We start from the raw sequence: 10594 nt of genomic DNA on the forward strand, positions 1-10594 counted from the left end.
GCACTTTGTATACTTTACGGATTGATAGAATGTCATTTGCACATAATGTCATTTGAAGCCTTAAATGAGGCTAATTTTTCAGGCAGATTTTTTGCCTAATGGTTTTAACAGCTGCCCACTCATTACCGACATAGTGTAAGTATACAGGGAGGTGATGATCGATGAGGTAATTAGAGTGAGGGTGCAGCAGTTTCCAAGCTAAAGTAGGTGTCCTGACGAGACCCAAATTGTAGTTAATTACTCCGACCCATCTCAATATGCTAAGTAAGTGAAAATTGATCAAGTGTCCTGTTCCTCTGCTAGTATGCTTGTGCTGTATTGGCAGGGGTAAGGGTAGGGAAGGGCATCTGATGGGTGAAGAGAAAGAGCAAGCAGATCATTAGATAAAACATGAATATGCATATATGATACGGCACACATTATCATGGTTTCTTCTTTAGTAGGAATACCTACCTCCTTTTCAGCCATTCTTGATCATTCTTTGCTTTAATTTTTTAAAATTGTGTGAAACATTCTTTACTTCTGGATATTTTATGTTAACTCTTCTCAGCTACTTCCTTTAATTATTCTGTTAGTTTTGGAATGTCTTCAAAAAGAATACAGCTATGTCATTCATATATAACACGCTTTTCTTTTCAGTTTTTTAAATTTAAAAATTTCTCTCTTGTCAGATGGAAGACATTTGAAAAGCCAGATTGTATTCCTTACATAAGACATAGCACATTGTCTGTAGTACATATAGATTGCTATTCAATTGGAGCATCATAGGAATACCATAGAAAGAGTGTAGGAATCTGAGGTTGAAGTGCTTCTAAGTGGTTTTGTGGTCTGTATTATAGCAATGTAATATCCTCAGCCATTAGATTTCTAATTTGTAAATTAATCTCTTTAGACTCATAATACTCTATTGTGTGTTCAGAGCCACTCCTCTACGATTAGTTCCAGAGTGGCACCTTCTGGTTCTTTTGCAATTATACATTAATGCATCTATCTCAGATGTTGTCAGATGGAAGATACTTGAAAAGCCAGATTGTATTCCTTACATTAAGACACAGCACATTCTCTTCAGTTCAAATAGACTGCAAGATCCACTGGAGCATCCCCCAAATATTATAGGAGTGTAGAAATCTGAGGTTTAAGTACTTTTAAATGGTTTTCTGGTCTGTATTGTAGCAATGTATGAAATACATTAATTAATCTATAATTGCAAAAGATCTAGGAGATACTCTCTTAGAACTAATAATAGAGGAAAGGCTCTGAACACACAATAGAGTATTGTAAGTGAAGCCCATGAGGGAATAGGCATACATTTTTCTGTACAAATTCAGGTTCAAACAATTGTTGACCCCAAAGTATACATTTTCCATGATTCTGTACTTCACAGCTTTGGTGATTATGAAGGGCATTTGACATTTTCAAACCTTTCCTAATTTATGTCTGGCATATGAAGCAAAACAACACCTTTAAAATAAATTTTCACTCACATTTTTGCTAGAACTGAAGCCCTAAGTGGTACTCAAACATTTTTGACTGAGATTCTGAAAACCAACAGAACTTTCCAAAGAACATTTCTCAGGGGCTGGAGCATTCTTTGCATCTTCTCTAGTCACTGGCAGGGAATGTGTTAAGCCATAGAAGAATTTTCATTGTTCATTTGCTGCTTTTTTAAAAATTTTATTTTAGATTCAGGGTCTACATGTGCAGGTTGGTTACTGAATATATTGCATAATGAGGTTTAGGCTTCTAGTGAGCCCATCATCCAAATTGTGACCATTGTATCCAATAGGTAATTTATTAACCCTCTCTGCCGTCCCACTTCCCCTTCACCACCCCACATTGGAGTCCCCAATGTATATTTTTTCCATCTTTATGCCCATAATTACCCATCATTTAGCTCACTTTTAAGTGAGAACCTGCAGTATTTAATTTTCTGTTTCTGAGTTATTTCACTTAAGATAATGGCCTCTAACTCCATCTATGTTGCTGTGAAGGACAATATTTCATTTATTCTTATTGCTACATAGTATAAATAGTGTATGTATATCATATTTTCTTCATCCAATCAACCATTGATGTACACTCAGATTGATTCCCTAGTTTTGCTATTATGAATACTTCAGTGATAAACATACAAGTTCAGGTTTCATTTTGATAAATATTTTCTTTGCCTTTGGATAGATGCCCAGTAGAAATGGAATGGAGAACCCAGAAATAAAGCCAAATACATATTACCAACTGATCTTTGATAATGTTGCCAAAAAGATTCCCTGTTAAATAAGTGGTGGTAGGCAAACTGTCTAGCCATAAGCAGAAGAATAAAACTGAACCCCTACCTCCTACCACCTAAAAATTAACTCAATATGGATTAAAGCCTTAAATGTAAACCTGAAACTATAAAAATCCTAGAAAAAAATATAGGAAAATCTCTTCTGGACATTGGCCTAGGCAAATAATTTATGACTAAGACCTCAAAATCAAATACAACCAAAACAAAAATAGACAGATGGGACTTAAACTGAAGAGCTTTTGCATCACAAAGCAAACAGTAAAAAGAGTAAACAAACAACCTCCAGAATGGGTGAAAACATTTGCAAATATGTATCTCACAAATGACTAATATCTAGAATCTATTAGTAACTTGAACAAGTCAACAAGAGAAAAAAAGTAATCCCATTTAAAAATGGGCAAAGGACATGAACAGACTCTTATCGAAAGAAGACATAAGAGTAGTTTGAAAATCTAAAGCCATTACCTGATTCTGTCACAGCCAGACCAGTCCCACTCCATTAAGTTTGCCTGCTTTCCATGAAATGTGGTGTTTGTTGCACTCTAGCCAAAATGAAGTTCTCACAGCTTTGCTGCTTCTTCACATCACTGACCCCTCATTTGGCCTGGGCTAGACGTTGAGGGTTATGAAGAAAAAGAGTATCTGGTGTTTATTTTTATAAATGGAAAAATGAGTGAGCCAAATAAGTTTGCTGACCATGCATAGGAAAGGATTCAGATATTGGGTGACTATAATGTCCATATCACTTCCTGTAATATCCTATTTCCATCAGGAGGAAGAGTTATGTTTTCAATAATTATGTTAAAATAAAACACGTGATATTGTTTATGAATTAGTTTGTCATTCTATTAACAAAATCTCACCTACTATACTACTTTACTACTTATTTTGATGGCTGGAACAACTTAGGAAAGATTAATTATATTGAAGCAATAAACTTTTTATATCTACTTACATTTAATTAACTGTAACATTCTAAGTTGTATCATATTACTAAAAATATGTTTCTTTGTAGCAATTTAGCTTAATTTATATATATATATATATATATATATATATATATATAGCCACTCCTACAGTATTGATATTTGTCTTCCCAAACCTCATATTGAAATTTGATCCCCGGAGTTGGAGGTGGGGCCTAATGGTTGAGTCATGGGAGCACATCTCTCATGAAGAGATTAATACTCTCCTGGGTGGGGGTGAGTGAGTTCTCACTGTTAGTTCCCAAGAGTTAGTTGTTTAAAAAGAGCCTGCCACTGCTCCCCTTCCACCTTCCTTGATTCCTTTCTGGCCATGTGATCTCTGCACCTGCTGGCTTCCCTTCACCTTCTGCCGTGAGTGGAAGCAGCCTGGGGCCATCATCAGAAGCAAGTGCTGGTTCTATGCTTCTCGTACAGCCTGAAGAACTGTGAGCAAAATAAACCCAGCCTTACATATTCCTTTATAGCAACACAAAATGGACTAATACAGTCATCAAGCATAGTTTTTACTAAGATAAATCAAAATTGTTTGACAACATATCATTTTTCAAATAATTCTGTGCTGCTCCTTGTTTTTCCAAATATCATACTAAGGAAAAATATAAAAATGCAATACTTCACTGAACATGAAAACAGAATAACTTTAATATTTTGTGTTATATAACATTCCCCCTTATTTACAATAAAAAGATTAAACATAGCAATTTGTCAAAATATATTATTTTAGATTGAAAGAAGTATGAATTTCAAATCAAATTTCAGGCTATAATTAAAGATGGAGATTACAATATATAATGTCAAATAGTTATTCACATTATGAAGTCGATCCTTTGTTTTTATTGTTTTTACTCAGTAGAACCAGTATCACATTGCCTCATGGAACTATTTGCACTTCTGAAATATAGTGTACATGGTATTTTCTTATGAACATAAATCAGCTTGATTTAGAATGAATGTATAGTGAGTTAAGAAGCATTACTAATTTTTCTTTTGGCAAATTAATACTTTTGACATTTTCTATAAATATCATTCCATGAGGAAATCATTAGAAGTATGATTAGTGAGTAATTTATTTGATTTAAACTCTTTTTAAAAATCCAGTCATGTATTTGAAGGCTATACAGTAATCAGAATTATTTTTTCTAAAACAAATACAAGTCAAAAAGTGTGTATCTATTTAGGGTATGCTTGAATATTTTAAATCTATGTACAGAAAGGGTATACATATATTTGGAGAATTAGTGTAGAATGAAGCTCCTTAATTTAACAATATAAATATAATTTATTAGACTTTTGCTTATAATTTAGACCCATTGTTTAACTGGCATTGTGTTTTTCTTATATCCTGTACTTCGGAAGTTTAATTGACATCTTGTTCATGTTTATGTGTTCTAGCCAATATAATAAAATATAAACTTTTTGCAGAAGAGAGCATTTTAAAATATTTCTCTTTCTATCTCCATGAGTTCAATTGTTTTACTTTTTGTTTCCACAAATGAGTGGGAATCTGTTAAGAAGAATCTCACTGTAACACCACAGTTCATCTAAAATTATGACATAGCGTAAAGTCTCAGAGTTCCATAGTACTCCAAAAAAATGTTTACTTCAATGTTTATATTTTAACAATTAAGGCAATTTAGCAAATTGGTAAAGTAATAAATGATAAAATGTTAAATGTGCAAAGATGATAGAGTTCTAAACTTTTATATACTTAATAGCATAGCTTCAAAATAAGTAAAGCAAACATTGACAAGATGACAGGGACAATTTAAAAAATCCTGTGTGGCCTAGCATATTGGCTGGTCATGAATTATTCATTTACATTTATTCTAAATCATAGAAATGTAGCCAGACACAAGTCCTGTTCTCAATGCTGGATATTGAAGTCATTTGACTAATGATAATTGGTAACCAAATGTGAGGAGCAGTGATTTGTACTACCTCTAGGCAAATAATACAACTTCTATCATGCCTTTTCCAGCTTTCTTAAACCACAGCAAAATAGACATGCCACAGTTTCTACAAATTTTTCTGGTTCCCACAAATTCATTTTCTAATCTTTTCCTTAGGAAGGCTCATGGGTACACATATTCCTTTAAATTTTGCATATTTATAACTGATTTTATTGTGCCCTTTATTATTGAAAGACAGCCTAACTGAATCTAAAATCCTTGAGTTACATTTTTCTTTCTTTGACTATTTTGTAAATAATATTTTCTTGCCTTCTGGCATAAAATGTTTCTGTCAGAAATCTGATGACAATCTGATTTTCTTACTCTTAGGAGAAATTTGGGAAGATTTGCTGAGTCTGTGTCTTACTGTTGAATATCATGGGCTGATTTCTCATTTACACCCTCTGCCTTCTTGTATGCATGTTCAATTATTTTTGGTAAGATTTTAGACAATTACTCTCTTAAGTGCATATTGTGTCCTAGTTCCCTGCTTTTCTGTTTTGGGGACTCCACTTATTAAAATCCATTTAGAACCAGCTTCGTGGGTGTTCAATCAATGCAATTTTGAAGAAACCCATGCTTAGAAGGACCTCGTGCTTGGCATTTGGCTGTCTTTGATGTCTTAATGATTCTGTGTTTTACTTTGTATTGAATAAGTGAAGTCAGACAGGACAATGAAGAATGTATAGGGCCCCTGAAACCTCAGTTGACTCCCTGGGATGGGTTCTTGGCCATCAGCTTCTCCATCTTGCTATTTCCCCTGCACAGCCCAGCCATCTCTACCCACACACCAAGTGACTGATGCGGTCCCAGCACTTAGCAGGGGACTAATCAGACAGAGCAGGATCAGAGAAAGTCAGCATCAGAAACATGCATCTCTGGATCTTGGAGTGTGGCAGGACCAAAAACACCATGGGGCATTGGGCAGGCGACTGGCTGGGTAAGCCTCTTGCCAACCTTCCAAGTTACCCAGTGAGTCTGGCAAGGTGGTAGCAAACTCTTGCATTAACCCCTCTGCTGCCAGTTAGAATGACTGGTTATGGGGAAAAGTGATGACAAGTTGGATTTTCACTACCCACCTAGGCAGCTTATTGGTTCAGCGACTGGAAAGCAGGGGACCCCACCCAATGGACCACTATCAACAAGGTGCCTGATGGCTGCCAGGCGCTGTGAGGGTCTGCTGTGACCTCACCAGCATCCCCATGCCCAGGGGAACATGACATTAAGTAGCAAATAAAAAACACCATCACTGATTGAGAAAGAGACCTCAAGAGAAATGGTAAAACCTTCATGTTATAATACCTGTAACGGTAATTTTTTTCCTACTTTGTGAACAAGGATGTGACATTTTTTTCCTACTTTGTGAACAAGGATGCCATATTTTCATTTTGTATTGGGCCCCACAAATCATGTAGCCAGTCCTAATACAACCTTCTTTGGCCATCTCCTATATCACTGATTTTTCACCCTGAAGGCTTTTCATTTATTTTTTGCTCATGCTTATTTCCTCCACTTTTCTATTCTCTTTTAGTTACCTCACTTTTTATGCTATAAGTTTGATCTTTATATGCCTTTTAGTTTCCACTTATGAAATGTTGAAATTTTTTCATTTCATAGCTTTTCCTCTGAGTATATCAGTTTTCCTTTAAACATATGTTTCTTGTCTGGTTTTCTCAACTCTGAGCCCTTTTGTTTTTGTTATTTGTATTATTTTTCATTTCTCTTAGCTTTTTGGTAAAATTAGTTAAACATTTCATCTGTTTGGTTTCACATTCTTCTTGTATGTTTTTATCAGCTATAGGAGGGTTATATGACAATTGTTTATCTCTTCCCATGCATTACTAGGTGCTTTTACCTGGGCAGAAGAGGAAATGTGAGAGTCTCCTGTTTCAGTGTTCATGGCTCAAGTGCTCTGTCCTCTGTTAATAAAGGCTCTACATTTGGTCTGTCTGGGCAGTCTGTTCTTTTTCTGTCAGCCCTCAGCCAGCTTCAAGGAGACTTGTCCAAGCCCCGTTTCTCCAAGAGAACCACAGTTCCTACTTTCCAAGGCACTGCTTACTTTTAGATATTTTATTTTGCTGTTCCACGACTTTCTGAGATCTTCCTCCTCTGACCTTCTCAGCCTCTACCATTTGAAGATTTTGTCTTTTTTATTCCTAGTTTACCTACTCTGTTAAATCTGGGTCTTACTGGAAAAAGATTTTCTTCAATTTAACATTGGATTATTTGAAAGGGGATCTATAGTAGTTGGTTCTCAAAGTCAGATTGCATGGATTAAAAAAATTTCAAAAGAAATTGAACACCAGCATATCAATTTAATCATTAAAAATGAGATAAGCATTTAAAAATATGATTACAAACTACACTCACGACTGGTCACTTTTACAATACAAGAATACCTATGTTCTTGTTCTTCAGTCGGGGAGTGGGGAATCGTTCCCATCTGCTAAAATTATTCTGGATACTTGCAAAATAAGTAGTGTTACTAACATCAAGTTCTTTATAATTTTAAGTTAGTTCTTCAGATTCGACTTACCTCTTCGTTATTCAATATGATCTCTAGCTTGGTGCAGACAATAAAATATTCTCTGCTTGTCTCCTAACTTTCTGGCCATGATCTAAGTACAAAGTACAAAACCATGTTGAAGTTTTTGCTCCTATCCAAAACAAGAAATAAAATGAAGATAAATAACTGTTTGAGGATTATACTTTTTCTATACAATAGACCACCATCTTCACTGCTCTGTTGACTTGTAACAGAACTGACTGTGGTACTGAAAAGCACAGAAGGAAGAAAGATGAAGCAATTTCTATTTAAGGGCAACAAATAGAGGAAGAAACTCTGAATTACCATCTAGATGGTGTGCTTCTTTATGGCAGCCCTTTTGCACAGTAAGAGAGCTATGTAAATCTAGTGTTTTTAAGTCAGAACAAAATTTTATTCACAAAGCACATTGCTATAAAATGTGATGATAGATACAATATTTTATGTCTCAAGGTTGAACAATGTACTAACTCTTCAAAAATAAATAAAAAATTCCAGTAGTCTTATTTATTTCCTGTTCATAAGCTCTAGTTTTTTTAATCTATATTTTTAACTGACACATAATAATTACACAGACTTACGGAGTATAGTGGTATTGTGATATTGTGTACAGTGATCAGATCAGGGCAATTAACATATTCATGATCTCAAACTTTCATTATTTTTTGATTAGGAATATTTAATATCCTCTTTCTAACTACTTGAAACTATCTTTTCTGGCCTTAAACTATTTTTATATTAATATTTTGTTAATGCAAATTAATATAAGCTTGTATATTATTTAAACTTATATATATTATTTGGACATAAACACAAACCTATTTACAATTAATTATTAACAATGTTACTGACTCTAGACAACTCATACGTGCAAATAAAACTTAATGAATTATGCGGTCATAGAGACACAATGTGGTAATAACGACTGTAACACACATCCCCTTGAGTTTGATGTAACTAGGCAAATACTTCCCACTATTTTTTTTTTTTTTTGCTTGTACTGCTCAGTTTTTTAGTTCGTAAAACTCCTCTTTCTCAAGGTTTGCTCCAAGCATCTACAGAATATAAGGAGGCAGATAAGATGTAAGCTTTTAGGTTGACTCTTAAAGTCATTGTGCATATTCTCTTTGTCAGGTTAATACGTATAATTCTCTTTCCCTCATCAGTGGGAACATTTCTACGCAGTAAAGCATGCCTCAGGCATTAGGGGGATTTCTAAATCAGTATCATAAACACTGTATTAAGGAGAGAATTCTTCAATATTGTATATGGTGAATTTGTTTCTGAAATACCTAGTACAGCTATGGAATTATTTACAATCTATACGTTGTCCTGTATAATTTGTTGAAAATTTAGTGGCAGATGATTGATTATCTTATCTGAAAGTCAACTTTTTTTATGGATTAATGTGTTTAATAATATTGGAATTAGGGAGTTTTCTGGGAAAAAGAGGTTTAATGGATATTTGTAAGGTGGAATTAGAGAATGTGCATTATCTTACGGTGGGTACCCCTGCACACATTTTGCTGTGGGAATAGAGAACAAAAACTAGTTTGAATATAGCAGGTGTATGCAAAGATAAATTTCTACTAATTTTTAAACTTTAAAGAACCAACCTTAAACCTGTACATTCAGATAAATCTTTCAGAATTCAATTCACCTCTTTTCTGAATCCTTCTCTGCCTGCCAGTTAGCAGATACCTCATCTGTATTTAGACATCTCTGTGTGCATATTATAGTCCTGAGCAAACTGAATTATAATTATTGTTTCACTTTTCTGTCTCTCTCTCTCTCTCTCTGACTAAACAAAACCTGCATCCTAGTGCTTACGCCATGCCTGGAATATAGAAATGCTCAACAGAACCTATTGATGAATAAACAAATGAATAAATTAATTATCTTGAAGTTGTTGGAACAGTGCTATCCATCCTCAACACAGTAGCAGCATATGTGACCTAGGATTAAGTGCAATTAGAAAGTGTGTTCTCAGAACCAAATAGAGGATGAACCTTAACATATGCATGAACAATAACAAATTTGGACCCTTATATATTAAAAATAAGCCCTATCTCCTGCCACTTACTCTTCTTTTCACCTCCCCTAAGACTTCCGGGTTGCTCAGGTTTCATAACCCTGTGGCCTGGTTGATAACTGTCCTCAACTCTTTCATTCGCCTGGGGCCTTCCTCCAAACTGCCAGTCACTCCTATGAAGTAAGCACTCTTGACAAGGAGGAGAAAGAGTGGCTCAGTTCTGACCATTATAGTTTTGTCAGCCTAAGCTTCTCTCTCTTTGGCATATTCTGCCCATTTGCATTGACACAAATACATATAAAACAATAAACTGATTTGGAGCTTTAAATTATTGTTTCAGTGAAATCTTTGATGTCAAGTCTGTATACCATAATGAGGAGAAAACTAGAAATTATTTAAATTCTCCTAATGAGTCACGTAATTAAAAATACACCCAATTTAAAAAGGCAAATATTGTTTTTCTTGCACACTTGTTATAAAATAAGCAAAGATGAGACATTATCTTTTTGAAGGACTGACTGGAAATGTATTCTTGATTGCTTCAAATTTATTATCAATCACTTTAAAACAATTCTGGAGAATAGCAATATATTCAATCTTAAATTAACCACAGGAAATATGAGCATATATGCATATAAGCAACATGTAGATATAGCAATAAATAAATACAATATAATTGATATCTAAAGTCAGCTATTCTCAGCATAAAAGGCCCATAAGGATGATCCTTTGCAGATGCATAAAATTGCCTTAAAGACCTATTTGGAACTTAAATTTTTAGTCATTTTAAAAGGT

This window comes from Macaca mulatta, chromosome 18 (assembly GCF_049350105.2).
Source record: "Macaca mulatta isolate MMU2019108-1 chromosome 18, T2T-MMU8v2.0, whole genome shotgun sequence".
Taxonomy (NCBI): Eukaryota; Metazoa; Chordata; class Mammalia; order Primates; family Cercopithecidae; genus Macaca; species Macaca mulatta.